At 38.3% G+C, this 17,107-nt stretch overlaps 1 non-coding gene across 1 annotated transcript; it reads right to left on the reverse strand.

Annotated features, from left to right (window-relative positions):
- Nucleotides 1-989: 989 nt before the first annotated feature.
- On the reverse strand, nt 990-1,154 carry LOC117086536. The gene has a single exon (XR_004438432.1). It is a non-coding gene; the product is annotated as a U1 spliceosomal RNA (small nuclear RNA).
- Nucleotides 1,155-17,107: the final 15,953 nt, after the last annotated feature.

A 17,107-nucleotide genomic window follows, 5' to 3' on the forward strand; every position in this document is an offset into this window, starting at 1 on the left:
CAATCTTAGATATGATTAGTACAATCATTGTACAATCTTAGATATGATTAGGATGCTAAAGAAGTTGTTTATGCCCGCAAGAAGCTTGTAACTAGCTTGCTATACATGGATAAAACATTTAACCAATAAGAGCTGTATGACATTCTTCCGGGAAGGTTTTTTTATTTTGTTTTATTTTAAATAAAGATTCTGGGGATTCTGATTCATTATGTCTCAGCTAGGTCCTAGGAATCTGTATTTTAAGAGAGCAGAACAAAGAGACAGAGAAAGACCAGGTTCTCAGGACATCATTTGAGCCACTGAGTTAGCACTGATTGAAGCTAGATCCACCCCTGGACTCTATGAACCAAAAAATATCCTTTTAAAAAATTTAAAAAAAAATTTCAACTTTGCCCTTGCCCCTTTCCCTCCCTCCCTCCTCTTGTGTTCCCCACTGTCTATTGTTGCCATCTTTATCCATGGGCAGCCAATGGTTAGCTCCCATTTAAAAGTGAGAACATGTGGTATTTGGTTTTCAGTTCCTATGTTAATTTGTTTAGAATAATGGCCTCCAGCTGCATCCATGTTGCTGCAAAGGATATGATTTTGTTCTTTTTCATAGCTGCATAGTATTCCATAGTGTATGTGTACTATGTTTTAAAAAATCCAATCCATCATTGATGGGCACCTAGATTGATTCTATGTCTTTGCTATTATAAATAGTGCTGCAGTGAACATACAGGTACACATGTCTTTGTAATATTATTTACAGCATTCCCACCAGCAATAAATAAGGGTTCTTTTTCCACATCCTCAACAGCAGTAGCATTATCAGTGTTTTGGATTTTGGCCATTCTAATGGGCAGGCAGTTGGATCTCATTGTTTTAATTTGCAGTTCCTTAATAACATATATGTGAGGTACTTTTCATATGCTCAGTTGCCATCTGTATATCTTCTTTGTTGAGGTGTCTGTTCAGGTTGTTGGCTCATTTTTTTTCCTTTCATTTACCAGGGAAAAGCATGACTACAGTATGCTACTACCACAAATTACGCAGCTGAGTTTCCCACATTTGGAGAAATCACAGGGATCAGCAAGTCTTCAGTGGACTAGAGAAGCCTTGCCCTAGGAAAAACTACCCTTGTGGTCATGGTATCTACCCTACCTGGGAAGTCTTTGGGGCCTATTTTTCAGTCGGGTGGCTTATTTTCTTATTGAATTTTAAGGGTTCCTTGTGTATTTTGAATCACAATCCTTTATCAGATAGGTCTTTTGCAAATATTTTCTCTTAGTCTGTGGCTTATCTTCAGTTTTTTTTTTTTTTTTAATCATCTTTTTTCAGTAGCTGATATAGTTTGGCTCTGTGTCTCCACTCAAATCTTATCACCAATTGTAATCCCCACATGTCAAGGGAGGGAGGTGGTTGAATTATGGAGGCAGTTTCCCCCATGCTGTTCTCGTGACAGTGAGTGAATTCTCATGAGATCTGATGGTCTTATAAATGGCAGTTTTTCCTGCATCCTCACTTCTCTCTCCTGCCACCAAGTAAAGAAGGTCCTTGCTTCCCCTTCACCTTCTGCCATGATTGTAAGTTTCCTGAGGCCTCCCAAGCCATGTGTAACTATGAGTCAATTAAACCTCTTTTTTTTTTTTAATTATACTTTAAGTTCTAGGGTACATATGCACAATGAATTAAACCTCTTTTCTTTATAAGTTACCCAGTCTTGGATAGTATCTTTATAGCAGTGTGAGAACAGACTAAAACAGTAGCCTTTGACCTTTCTTCTAAAGATAAGGATATTAGCAAATGTAAACTTTTTACCAACAAACACCTTTTAAAATAAATATCTGTTACATTGCCAAAGTCTATAAACTTTCATTTTGTTGTACAACAGTAAATGTAACTTATTTTATATATTTTAATTTTTCTTTTTTTTTTTTTTTGAGACAGAGTCTTGCTCTGTCACCCAGGCTGGAGTGCAGTGGCCGGATCTCAGCTCACTGCAAGCTCCGCCTCCCGGGTTTCCGCCATTCTCCTGCCTCAGCCTCCCAAGTAGCTGGGACTACAGGCGCCCGCCACCTCGCCCGGCTAGTTTTTTGTATTTTTTAGTAGAGACGGGTTTCACCGTGTTAGCCAGGATAGTCTCGATCTCCTGACCTCGTGATTCGCCCGTCTCGGCCTCCCAAAGTGCTGGGATTACAGGCTTGAGCCACCGCGCCCGACCATTTTAATTTTTCATTGTTCACTACCAGTACTTTTTTAAAAGCATATTATCTTTATAGATAGTCATTAACACATTTGTTAAATTTCTGTTTTATGGAAGATAGTTCCTAATATTGTTTAATTTACAGAGATAAAAGAGAAAATACGCAAATCCAACTTCCAAGAGCATTCAATATTATACACCAAGCTTATTCCTGAAAACAATGACCCAGAAAACCACACGAAAGAGTTTTATTATGGATATCCTAAAACAAGTAACTATAAGTTTCAGATATATGTAGAATATTCCACAGTTCCTATAATCAAAATTCATGAGTTTTCTGTTCACCTTCAATGTTTGTACTGAGTTATACACCACTGTTATATCAAAGCAAATCTTTAAAAATAAAGCTAGTTTTCTCTTTTTTTTTTCAACTTTTATTTTAGACTCAGAGGTACATGTGCAGGTTTGTTACCTGGGTATATTGTGTGATGCTGAGATCTGGGGTGTGAAAGATCCTGTCATCCAGGCCCTGAACACAGTACCCAATAGTTAGTTACTACCAGTACTTTACAAACATGAATTTTTCTTCCTTGAATTTTTTTCTCTTGATTTAATCCTTCTTGAGTAGATTTTTTATTAGGTGTTTTTTTTTGGTTTGTTTTCAAAGAACAACCCATTAAAGCTTCATTATTCCCCAAATCTGTTCAAAATTAAGAAAGCCTTTCTGTTACCATAGACATAAAATGAATGGATTGGGCATTGTATTTTTGGCTCAATCTTTTCTCCTTCTCTTTAGGATTTTCTAAATATTCCTCCACTTTCCTCTACCATTAAATGTTGTTATGGGAAAAGTAGGAGGTCAGATTAAACCCATTGTTTTTCTCTCAGGCTGAGTAGATGACTTTATTTTATTAGTAGTATTTTTTGGCCCAAAAGTTGTGTCTGTTTAGCGAAATTATTATTAATACTTTTGTTATTGTTATCCTGCTCTCAGATACATCTTTCTGTTGATTATTCAGCATAATTATTTACCTAGGAGGTATTGTGCATTTTAATCAGCAAATTCAAATTTCCACTTATTTTAACAAGGTTTTCTTCTTTTATAATTTCAAATAATCTGCTGTTTCATTAATTCTGTAAATTTAGCAATACCTATTATGCATATGTTGAGCTACTGTGTCATGTTTCTGTATTATCTCCTTTCTAATTTCTCTTTTTGTCGTTTTCTATTTTTATTTTTAATAGGATTTTTATAAATCTTGACCTTCATATTATTGTACCATTCATGATTTTGTGGTTTTAAAGTGGCTTTTCTTTTCCTAATTATTTATTTAAAATCTTTAATTTCTCCTGTGAATTCTGCCAGCTCAGTTTTCATTTTTCCATGGTCATGTATTTTATTTTATATTTTTCATTCTTTTTTAAAGTTAAAATTATTTTTAATGGATTTCTGTCCCTGGATGGAGCAACAGGGACAGATTTACCCTCTTACTTAAAAAAAATACCGACAAAATTTATAAAGGATGGTTCTCAAACATAGGACAACAGGGAGCATAAACAGTAATTTTTCAAAGAAGATAAACAAAGGAAGTAAACCCTATGGTTTCTCCACTGATTCCCTAGAGAGAGATTCCAAGCTACAAGTCTCACTCAATTGAGAAGACAGAGTTTGTTGAGAATTTGGGGAAAATCAAAGTGGACAGAATTCACAAAGAGCTAGAAAAAAGAGTATTGGCACAGAGAAAGAGCTCCGGCTACCTCCAGAGAGTTTCCCTTGAGTTTTCAGAGCATGCGTTTGGGGAACCCACCTGAGGCAAGGGAAAGAACTACCAGAAAGAAGCAGGTAGAAAAACTCCTGATGTTCACGTAGACCGAGAAATTTCTCAAGTTTTTGTCATCTGAGGTGGAGAAATCTTATACTATATGAGATGTTGAGGAGAATACTCAGAAGGACAATGCCTCCGTAGTAGGACCAAACCAGTCTAGAGTAAAGGCTGATCTGTCTTGTACGCCTCCTTGTGAAACTATTCTGCTAAGTATGTCACCAATTTTCTAAGTGAATCTAAGTTATTCCATGTAATAAGTTAAAAATTTTCACTCTTTGTATGTTTTTATTATTCATTGTGATTGTAATAGTTTTTGCTTTATAAAGTTTTGTTGGTCTTTCATTTGGTGCATAGTGGTTTATGATATTTATATCTTTATTGGATCTTTGACAATGTAGAGTAAGTTCTTTGTTTCATTTCATGCTATTTGTTTTTACATTTTACTTCTTATTTGACAGTAATGTTGCAAATCTTTAAAAATGTTTTAATTTATTTGTAAGGAAAACACCTAAACCAAAGTGAAACAAAAAATGATATAGGATCTATTATTATTATTTTCCATTATGTGAATCTTTTTCTTAATGCAGGGGCTTCGTCTATTTATATTTGTTGTTACAATTGATTTCTTTCATCATTCTGTTATTTCAGTGTTTTCTCTTTAAAAATATGTTCTTGTTATTCAATGATTTAGTTTCGCTTTATGTACCATTTTCTTTATTTTGTCCTTCATATTTTGCAAGCTATATAGCCTCTGTTAAAATCTATTAATGGACATCTTTAAGCATTCTTTGACATGTAACTTTCTAATGTCCCAGTAAAGAAAGAATTTGTCAACATAAAGTATGTGTGTAGGCTGGGTGCGGTGGCTCACGCCCGTAATCCCAGCACTTTGGGAGGCCGAGGTGGGTGGATCATCTGAGGTCAGGATTTTGAAACTAGTCTGACCAACATGGTGAAACCCTGTCTCTACTAAAAGAATACAAAAATTAGCCAGGTGTGGGAGCACACACCTGTGGTCTCAGCTACTCGGGAGGCTCAAGCGGGGAGAATCACTTGAACCCAGGAGGCAGAGGTTGCAGTGAGCCGAGATTGCACAATTGCACTCCAGCCTGGGTGACAGAGCAACTCCGTCTAAGATAAGATAAGATAAGGTAAAATGAAATAAAAAATGTGTGTGTAAAATCCTTGCGCATACTGCTACCAGGGTTATTTTTATATCTAATCCACATATATTGGTTTATCTGCAAGAAAATTAATTTTCAGAATTTTATGTAGGCTTATTTCCTTCTCTATTTCCTGCTCAACTGTTTTCTGGGATTTGGCATCTCTGCTCTGATAAATAAAGATATCAGGGAAAGGGTACAGTACAGAACATTACTGTCTTTTAGATCATTAATGGAAGATGGAGGAATTACTGCAACTCTTTCTTGTTGGCACAAGTTCTTCATCTTTGAGTTAGCCATCAGACGGTGGGCAGGTATGAAGTGGTTTTGTCTTCTCTCCTCTTTTTTTTTTTTTCTTGAGACATGGTCTCACTCTGTTTCTGAGGTTGGAATGCAGTGGTGCAGTCATAGCTCACTGAAGCCTTGACCTCCTGGGCTCACAGGATCTTCTTGCCTCAGCCTTCTGAGTAGCTAGGACTATAGGCATGACATCACCCCTGACTCTCTTTCTTTTGTTCCCTCTCTCTTACCTCCTCTTCCTGCTTCTTCTCTTTATCCTCCTTTTTTTCCTTTTCTCCCTCCTCCTCCTGTTTCTTGATTTCTTTTACCTTAAGCAAAATCTAGGGAAATCTGGAGGAAAAATCTGTGTACACTTTTTTGTCCTATAGTTAGGAGAGATTAGGACATACTCAGATGATTCATTGGTGTAAATCTTCATCTTTATTCTCTGTCTTCATGGGCATTTTAGTGAAAGTTAGAAAAGGCGGTATGATGGGATATTAGTTATGTATCTTTTTTGTAATTAAACTTTTTACTTTGAAATAACTATAGATTTACAGGAAGATACCAAGAAATATACAGTGTTAACATCTTACAAAACCAGGTGCAATACTGGGACCAGAAAATTGACGTCAGTACAATCCATAGAGCTTTCTCAGATTTCAGTTATTACATGTGTGCATAGCTTTATGCAGTTTTATCACATGTGTAGCTTTGCGTAACTGTCACCACCATCAAAATACTTAAAGGTATCATCACCACAAAACTACCTCATGTTACAACTTTATAGCCACACTGTTTCATCTCCTCCATCTCTAATCTCTGACAACCACTAATCTGTTCTCCATCTCTATAATTACATTATTTCACAAATGTTATATGAATGAATTCTTGCACTATGTGTCCTTTTGTAATTGGTTTTCTCCACTCAGCTTGATTTCCTCAAGGTTCATCCAAGTTGTGTGTATCAGTAGTTTATTACTTTTTGTTGCTGAGTAGTAGTCCATAGAATGCATATGGCACTACAGTTTGTTCAAGCATTTGCTCACTGAAGTACATTTGGTAGTTCTAGTTTTGTACTATTACAAATAAAGCTGCTCTAAACATATACAGATTTCTGTAGGAAAATAAATAAGTTTTCATTTCCCTAGGATGTATAGCCAAAAGTGCAATTTGTGGATCATAGGTAAGTCTGTTTAAATTAAAAAAAAATGCCAACATATTTTCCAGAGTCGTCATGCTGTATTACGTTCCTACCAGCTGTATGAATGATCAGTTTCTCCACATCCTTGCCAGCATTTGATGTCAGTAATTTTAGTTTTAGTCATTCTGATAGGTATGTTGTAGTGATATGCTGTTGCGATTTTAATGTGCTTTTCTCTGATGGCTAAGGATGTTGAGCATCTCTACATGTGTGTATTTCCCATCTGCGTATCCTCTTTGGTTAAAATGTCAGGGCATGTCTATTGTCCATTCCCTAACTGGATTGTTTGATTTTTAAATTTTGACTTTTGAGAATTCTTTATTGTGGTTTAATAAAAAATATATTTCATCTTTGTCCTTGGTTCCAGGTATACAGCTCGTAAAACACTTTACTGTCCTGAGTGGCAAGTATCTTTTGTTTGCTAGTAAGATGACTGGTGGCCAGGGTCCCTGGATAGCTTCAAGACAGGGGCTGGTAACCAGAAAGAGCAAACCATGGTTATGAGGGTTGAAACTTTTAGTCCCTCTCCCTGACCTCTGGAAAGGGGAGAGGGGCTGGAGACTGGGTTCAATCACCAACGACCAATGGTATAATCAATCATATCTGTGCAATAAAACCTCTATTAAAAACTCCTAAAGCATAGATTTCAGGAAGCTTCCAGGTTGGTGAACAAATCAAGGTGCTGGGAGGGTAATACACTCAGAAAGAGCATGGAAGCTCTGCACACCCCTCTTTCCCCATACCTTGCCTAATGCATCTATGTCATTTGGCTGTTCCTCAGTTGTACCTTTTATAATTAGCTGATTGTATTAGTCCATTCTCATACTGCTAATAAAGACATACCTGAGACAGGGTAATTTATAAAGGAAAGAGGTTTAATTGATTCACAGTTCAGCATGGCTGGGGAGGCCCCAGGAAACATACAATCATGGCAGAAGGGGAAGCAAACACATCCTTCTTCACATGGCAACAGCAAGAAGTGCAGAGCAAAGGGCGGAAAATGCCTTTTATAAAACCATCAGATCATCCAGATGTGGTGGCTCATGCCTGTAATCCCAACACTTTGGGAGGCTGAGGCGGGCGGATCATCTGAGGTTGGAAGTTCGAGACCAGCTGACCAACATGGAGAAACCCTGTCTCTACTAAAAATGCAAAATTAGCTGGGTGTGGTGGTACATGCCTGTAATCCCAGCAACTTAGGAAGACTGAGGCAGGAGAATCTCTTGAACCTGGGAGGTGGAGGTTGCAGTGAGTCGAGATTGTGCCACTGCACTCCAGCCTAGGCAACAACAGTGAAACTCGATCTAAAAATAAATAAATAAATAAATCGGATCTCTGGAGAACCCACTCACTATCATGAGAACAGTATGGGGCAACTGCCCCAATGATTCAATTACCTCCCACTGTGTTCCTCCCATGACACATGGGGATTATGGGAACTACAACTCAAGATGGCATCTGGGTGGGGACACAGCCAAACTATATCATGGGTAAACATGAGTAAACGTTTTTCTGTTTTTTTTTGAGTTTTTTTTTTTAGCAGAGTATTAAACCTGAAAGGAGGTCATAGAAACCCCTGAATTTGTAGCCAAGTTGGACATCAGTTATGGGTACCCTGGAGACCCAGGACTGGTGAGGACTGGTGTCTGAAATGAGGACAGTCTTGTGAGTCTAAGCCCTTTAACTTGTGGATTCTGCACTATGACTAGTTAGTGTGTAGACCTTTATATTCTAGATAAAAGTTCTTTGCAGGATGTGTGGTTTGCAAATATTTTCTCCGGTTTATAAATTGTCTAATCATCCTTTTTGTGGGAAGTTTCACAGAACAAAGGTTTCAATTTTTATGAAGTCTGATGTATAACTCTTTCTTTTTATGGATTATTCCTTTGATATGAAGTCTAAGAACTATTTGCCTAGTCCTAAGTCTGAATATTTTCTACTATTTTTTTCTAGAAGCTTTATGGTTTTAAACTTTACATTTAAGTCTCTGATCCAGTTTGAGTTAATATTTGTACAAAGTGTGAGGTTAGGGTTTTGTTTTTGTTTTTGCCTACGGATATTCAATTGCTCCAACACTATTTATTGCAAAGACAATCTCTTCTTCTTTATAAGATTGTTTTCCTTCTTTTGTCAAAAACAATTGGGCATGTTAATGTAGATATATTTCTGGGTTCTTCAGTCTGTTCCATAGATCTATGTTTCCATTCTCCTGCCAGTACCACCCTTTCTTGATTACTGTAGCTACATAGTAAGCCTTAAAATCATAAAGAGTGATTTATTATTCTTTTTCAAAATTGTTTTGGTTATTCTTAAAGCCTTTACCTTCCCATACAAATTTTAGAATAAGTTTCTCTATGTCTACAAAAAATGCTGATGATTTTTGGATAAAAATTTTGTTAAACCTACAGATCAATTTAGGGAGAACTGACTTGTTTACTATATTGAGCCTTCCAATCAGTGAACATGTTGTGTCTCCCCAAGTATTTAGGTCTTCTTTTTTATAATCAACATTTTGTAACTTTCTTCATACAGATTCTGTACATGCTTTATTACTGGGGTCTCCAACCCCCAGGCCACAAACCAGTACTGGTCTGCGGACTGTTGGGAACTGGGCCACACAGCAAGAGGTGAGTGGTGGGCGAACAGGCATTACCACCTGAGCTCCACCTCCTGTCAGATCAGAGGCATTAGATTCTCATAGGAACACAAACCCTGTTGTGAACTGCTTATGGGAGGGATCAAGGTTGCATGTTCCTTATGAGAATCTAATACCTGGTGATCTGAGGTGGAGCAGTTTCATCCCCAAACCGTCCACCCCACTCCACCTCCTGCCAGTCCATGGAAAAGTTGTCTTCTATGAAATGGGCCCCTGGTGCCAAAAAGGTCACTGCTTTATTAGACTGACACTTACATATTTCATTTTCTTTGAAGCAATTATAAATGATATTGTGTTTTTGATTTTGGTTTCCATTTGTTCATTGTTAGAATATAGGAATTCAGTTGATGTTTGTGAGCTGATCTGTATTCTGCAATCTTACTGAACTCTTAGTTCTAAGAGTGTTTTTGTAGGTTTCTTAGAATTTTCTGCATAATCATGTTATCTGAAAATAGAGACAGTTTCATTTTCTTTTCTCCAATCGGTGTGCCTTTTAATTCTTCTTCTTACCTTATTACAGTTCATGCAACTTATAGTGCTATGTTGAATAAGAGTGATGAGAGGTGACATTCTTTTTTTTTTTTTTTTTTTGAGACGGTGTCTTGCTCTGTCACTCAGGCTGGAGTACAGTGGCATGATCTCAGGTCACTACAAGCTCTGCCTCCCGTGTTCACACCATTCTCCTGCCTCGGCCTCCCGAGTAGCTGGGACTACAGGCACCCACCACCACACCCAGCTAATTTTTTGCATTTTTAGTAGAGATGTGGTTTCACCGTGTTAGCCAGGATGGTCTTGATCTCCTGACCTTGTGATCCGCCCACCTCAGCCTCCCAAAGTGCTGGGATTACAGACGTGAGCGACTGCTCCCGGCCAAGAGGTGACATTCTTGCTTTTTTCCCAGTCTTAGAGGAAAAGCATTCAGCCTTAAGTATTCATCCTTAAGAATGACGTTAGCTGTAGGTTTTCCCAAATGCTCTTATTTATAAGGCTGAAGAACTTCCCCTCTGTTCCTGAGAGTTTCTGGGCGTTTTTGTTTTTGTCTTTTGGTAAATTTTGAATGGATGTTGAATTTTGTGAAATACGTTAGCCACATTATTGATATTATCATGGTTTTTATTCTTTAGCTTCTTGATATAATAAAATATATAGTTTGATTTTTAAATATCGAACAAGCCTTGCATACCTAAGTAAATCCCCCTTGATCGAGGTGCATTATTCTTGCTATTGTTGAATTTGATTTGCTAATGTTTTTGTGTCTACACCTGTGAGAGATATTGATCTATGCTATTCTTTCTTTTTCTTTTGATGCTATCTTTGTCTGGTTTTGATATCAGAGTAATTCTGGTCTCATAAAGTGTATTGGAGAATGTTCTCTTCTATTTTCTGGAAGACAGACAGTGTGTAAAATTAGTGTTAATTCTTCTGTGAATGTTTGGTAAAATTCTCCAGTGAAACCATCTGGGCCTGGAGATTTCTTTTTTAGGAACTTTTAAATTATGAATTGAATTTCTTTACTACTTATAAGGCTATTCAGGTTATCAACTTCCTCTTGACTGAGTTTTGATAGTTTATGGTTTTTAAGGGGTTGGTTGATTTCTTCTAAGTCATTGAATTTATGAGCATAAAGTTTTTCATAGTGTATTAGATTTCCAGGGCTGCTGTAATGAGTACCACAAACAGGGTGGTTTAAAACAACAGAAATGTATTGTCTCACAGTTCTAGAGGCCAGGGCCTGGAATCAAGGAGTCAGCAGGGCCATGCTCCCTCCAGACCCACGGGGAGAATCCTTGCTTGTCTCTTTCTAGCTCGGGTGGCTGCTGGCAATCTGCAGTACTTCTTGGCTTGCAGCTGCCTAACTCCAACCTCTACCTTCGTTGTCACATGACATTCTCCCTGTGTATCTCTGTCCTCACATGGCCTCTTCCTATAAGGACATCGTCATGCTGGATTAGGAGCCCACCCTGCTCCTGGATGACATCATCTTAACTAATTCCATCTGCAATGACCCTGTTTCCAAATAAGGTCACATTCTGAGATATTGGGGGTTAGGACTTCAACATTTCTTTTTGGGTGGGGGGAATACATTCACCTCATAATAGTAGTCTTCTCTTATTAGCTCTTTAATGACTGCAGGATCTGTTGTGATCTCCCCTGTTTAATTCCTGATGTTGAAGATTTGTGTCTTCTCTCTTTTTATCTGTGTCCATCTTGCTAGAAGATTTTCAACTTTATTAATTTTTTAGAAAAACCAGCCTTTTATTTAATTTTCTCTGTTGCTTTCCTGTTTTCAATTTAATTGGTTTTCATTTATATCTTTACTATTTGCCTTCTTCTGCCTGTGATGGTTTGTTTGGCTTTTCTCCTGGTTTCCTGAGATTGGAACTTGAATTATTTATTGGACCCCCACCACCACCCGAGGAGTCTCAGGAGACACTGCGAAGTCCAGCCTGGCTGCATTCTGCATGGCGTCAGCACCTGCTCTGCTTCCTCTCCACCGCCTGTGTCTGGAATGATAAAGAAGATGATGTATGGGAAAGTCAAGTATTTGAGCTGTACCTAGATAAGGCCTCCCCTCCCTCTTTCTCCCAACCTTCAAAAAGTTGGATGTATCATGTCCTTACAAGAATTTTGTTCTTTTACTCAATAATAACTTCAAAATGAAACCTCGATATATTATAAATGATGTCGGTAATACCAAGGACACCTCTGGCACCCTACTTTTAGATTTCCCCTTAGGTCTGCCCCTCATTTTTTTGGTGGAGGCTCAGAGGCAAACGCTCTTTTCTCTTTCTGGTTGTTGATCTATGCTCTTTCAATGTGACTAGAAGAGCAGATTCAGCTACATAGGTCTCTGGGACTTATGTGTTTGCATCTTTGGGGAATATTATCAGAAATTTGGATCTAATATGCAATATCTATCTACACTCTGGATTAAAATAATCACATTGGATTAGTCAAACACGAGTCACTATGGTATTTAGAATAAAATAGATAAGTCAAAGAGAGTACATTGAAATACTGAAGTTCAACTGGCAATGTTTTAGAGAATGCATGCTGTCTGGATGTTTTGAGTGGAAAATATAATTATGCTTCAGTAAGTGAGCTACCAAATTGAAGAAGTATAAAAAATCACCTCATGAAATTGTGAAGTAGAAAATAATCTTTTCTTTAATCTTTGCAAATAAGTTTTTAAGGTCCTTTTTGCAAGGTCAGTACAGGTCAATATCAGAATTGCTCATTATAGTTCTTTGCCTCTGCCTTGCTCCACTGACAAAGCTGAATCCCGTGGAAACTTGGCCGTTACGCTATAATTGCAATCAAACAGTATTTGGAGCCATTGTTACCAGAAACTTGAAAAATTGGGGGTGGCAGAGGAGAAAAGGCCATGCCAGGAACCAGGAAAAATACTCTGATTCACAGTTAGGCCGTATCATTGCCATGGGCTGGGGATGAAAAGATTCTCTCACTAAAGAAGACCTGCATCAAAGGGAATGTCTACAGGGTTATTGAAGAATACATAGGTGATGGGAAATTGGTCTTGACATTTTTTTATTTATAAAAATTTATGAATGCCTTTTTTATGATCTTATGAGGTGAATAATGAAGGAATTGTTCTGAGACTTTTATATCAACGGCTGAGACACTATCTCATGGACATTATTCATCGTACATTTTTCTGTTCTCCCTGCTCTATCCTCCTCTCCCAATTTTTGGAACATTTTTAAACCTTGAGAAAAGTTAAAAGAATAATATGCTTTGCCCATAGTTTCTTCTCTTTCTGTATACCTTTTTTCTGACTTCTTAATAATTTTTTTCCCCTCATGACAGCCTACCATTGCATTTTTTTTTTTTTTAACACTGTAGAAACAGCCTTTATTGGTTGCAACATGGATTGGAAGAGGAGGGAAGATGATAGCTCCCACTCCTGGGGGAGCATCTGCAGACTCAGTCGCCACTTTCCAAAAAGCTAAAAAGAAATTTTATTGTGTACATTTAAGGTATATAATATGTTATGGGATACACATAGGCAGTAAAATGGCTTCTGTAGTGAAGCAAATTAACGTACCCCCATTATCTCATATAGGTACCCTTTTTTATGTGTGTGGCAAGAGCAGCTAAAATCTACTCATATGACAGAAATCCCGAATACTGTACAATTTTATTAACAGTCGTCCTCATGTTGTACACTGGGTCTCTAGACTTGCTAATTCCTCATGTCTGCTACTTTGTAACCTCTAACCTACATCTTCACATTTCTTCTCCCAGCCAGTATTTTCTGAACCAGTGGAAAGTAAATTACAAAATCCATGGCACTTCATCCCTAAATATTTCATTATACTTCTCTCAAGAGTAAGAACATTCACTTTCATGTACAATACAATGATCACATCTAAGAAAATTCTCAATAATTCCACAATATCATTTAATATACTGTGTATATTTGGATTGCCACAATTGTCCCCAAAATGTGTTTTATGACTGTGTGTCTTTTTCAATCCAGGAGCCAATCAAGGTTCATGTTTACCTTTTTGTTTTTGTTTTTGTTTTTTGAGACAGAGTTTCGCTCTTGTTGCCCAGGCTGGAATGCAATGGCACCATCTCGGCTCACCACAACCTCCTCCTCCTGGGTTCAAGTGATTCTCCTGTCTCAGCCTCCCAAGTAGCTGGGATTACAGGCATGTGCCACCATTACAGGCATGAGCCACCACACCCAGCTAATTTTGTATTTTTGGTAGAGAAAGGGTTTCTCCATGCTGGTCAGGCTGGTCGCGAACTCCCAACCTCAGGCGATCTGTCCACCGCAGCCTCCCAAAGTGCTGGGATTACAGGTGTGAGCCACCACGCCCGGCCTATGTTTTACCTTTTATACCTGGTATATTTTTAATCTAGAATACTATCTCCTCTCTTGCCCTTTTTCTCTTATCAAATTGTCTTTTGTTGGATTGGCAGATTTGGAAAATGTAGGAAAGGATGCTCAATGTCAAATAAACAATGAATCATCTTTTAGCATAAAATGGCCTGTACTCATACTAAAAGCTGATTTGTTATTTATCTGAAAATCAGATTTAACTCAGTATCCTGTATTTTATGTAACAACTCTGCTTTTTAAAAAGTTCAGACTGCCGGGCACGGTGGCTCATGCCTGTAATCCCAGCTACTGGGGACGCTGAGGCAGGAGAATCACTTGAACCCGGGGCAGGGAGGAAGCTGCAGTAAGCCAAGATCGCGCCACTTCACTCCAGCCTGGGTGAAAGAGCGAAACTCCATCTCAAAAGAAGAAAAAGCTCGGACCAGCTCTATTATAGAGTAGTTCAAATTCTGGATTTGCTTGTTAGAAAATTTGATTTGATTTTGTAAACATTTTTTACTAAAATTTCTAGATGATGTTGCATATTTCTTATTGCATCACACTGGGTGGTACATATCTACAAGTCTCATTTGTGAAATTAAGTTTGGTTACTAACTAAAGATGGTAACTACAAATCTCTCTGGTTAAAAGTGCTTTCTTTCTTTGTGAATTATTAAATAATTGTGGGGTAATATTCTGAGAGCAGGTGAATATTCTGAGACCAGGTGAAATGTTCTCAATCATCTTCTGCACAATAATTTTAACATTCATTAGTGATCGCTTCCTGAATTATTTCCTTGCAGGTTATGAAATAATTTTTTAATGTTAGCATTCCTTCTATTTTTATTGCTAGTTGACATTCATCTATAAAGACGAATTTTCCTTCTTTAATGCTGTCTTTCTTGTAGTATCACTATATACTAATGGAATTTTAAAAATTCAATTTGTTATACTTCGTTACTGTCATTATTCTGTTATTGCTCAAATTACCCCAGTTTTGGCCAGTGGAAGCCCCTTGCAAGTCTGCTCTGTGGTCCCTTGGCTATAACCCCATTTTGTCCTTGCGTGCTTACTTTCATCCTATCATGAAAAAGTGTCCCAGGCTCATTTTTGTACTCTTGTTGTCCAGGAGGAATCAGCCTTTTCCCCAGTGACCTGTGCCAGCTGTCAGTTTTGTGCCTCCCTGCTCCAAATCCGTTGTCTCGGCCCTGCTCTGTGATGCTGCTGGAGTTGGACCCTGTGAACATGCTTCCTTTGCCAGCTGGCACGGTGGCAAGCTTTGTCAGTAGAGGGCACTGGAGGGACACTGCTGTGCACACAGAGCACCTTGTGGTACTCACCCTCCAGCTAGCCTCCTACTCAGCTGGCCTGCCCCATGGTTTTCCTTCTTTGCTGGCCTCAGTCACCCCTGTGGGAAGTCGCTTGTTTTCCAACTTGACCCCACCAGTTGGACCACCGTGGACCAGCTCTGACTGAGGATAACACAGCAGACTTCTCTGCCATCCCTTGGACTGTGACTGTACTCTTTCCAGTGAAGTCTGAATCTCAGCTTGGGGAGAGGGCCCCTCCTTTTGCAAGTTGTTCCTTATATGGGCACTTTCAGCCCCATGGTACTGTTAACCTTCTCTTATTCTCTCTGGTTAATCCCCTTTTTCTAATTAATAATTCTTTAAATTAAGTTTTCCCTGTTCAAATGACTGGTCTCTTTTCTGTCTTCTGAATGAACCCTGACTAATAGAGAAGTGGTGCAGGGAATGGTTGGTAAATAGAACCACTATTCAAATAAGCGATTCCAGGATGAATTTGGTCATGCCCTTGGATTTGGGCACCGTGCCAAGCCCCTTGCCAAGCTTGTGGGAACAGCACCATCAATCCAGGCATCTCCTGCAGGTGAGTGTGAGGAAGCGCCCACTGAAGCAAGGACGCTGGGAGCCTAAGGGGCTGCTGCACCTAATGATGTCTGTGAGGACTGTGGCATGGCATGGTCTTCTCGTCTTTACAAGAGGTTTCCCCACACCCAGACTGTGAAGTTACTCTCTCATGTGTTTATCTAATGTCTTCATAGTTTCCTTTTAAATGTATTGATTATTTTAAAAATTGATATGTAATAGTTGTCCATATTTTGGGGACATGTGATGTTTTGGTACGTGCATATAGTGTGTAGTGATTCAGTGAGCAAAACTGAGATATCCATTTCCTCAAGCATTTATCTTTTCTTTATGTTGGGAACACTTGAATTCTTGTCTTTTAGGGTTTTCAACAAATGTATATACAGTAAAGTATTGATAGTTACCCTACTGTACTGTCAAATGCTAGATCTTATTTCTTCTACCTAACTGTATATTTGTACCCATTAATCAATCTTTCTTCATCTGCCGCTTACCCTCACCCTCCCCAGCCTCTTGTGGAAACACCGGTTTACGGTCTATCTCTGTGTGGTCCACTTTTCTAGCTCCACATATGGGTGAGGACGTGTGATATTTGTCTTTTTGTGCCTGTCTTATTTCACTTAATGTAATGACCTCCAGTTCCATCCATGTTGCTGCGAATGGCAGGATTTAATTTCTTTTTATGGCCAAATGGTATTCCATTGTGTGTATATGCCACATTTTCTTTATCTATTCTTCATGAGGCACATTTACATTGATTGCACATCTTGGCTATTGTGAATAGTGCTGCAGTAAACGTGGGAGTTCAGATATCTCTTCCACATTTTGATTTGCTTTCTTTTGGTTATATGCTCAGCAGTGGAATTGCTAAATAATATAGTAGTTCTATTTTTGTTGTTTTGAGAAGTCTCCATACAGTTTTTCAAAGTGACTGTACTAATTTGCATTTCTTACCAGTGTAAGAGTGTCCTTCTTTCCCCGAATCCTGGCCCGTGTCTGTTATTTTTTTTCTCTTTGATAAAAGCCATTTTAACTTGGGTGGGATGTTATCTCATT

The sequence above is a fragment of the Trachypithecus francoisi genome, unplaced genomic scaffold (assembly GCF_009764315.1).
Source record: "Trachypithecus francoisi isolate TF-2019V2 unplaced genomic scaffold, Tfra_2.0 Lachesis_group1, whole genome shotgun sequence".
Lineage (NCBI taxonomy): Eukaryota > Metazoa > Chordata > Mammalia > Primates > Cercopithecidae > Trachypithecus > Trachypithecus francoisi.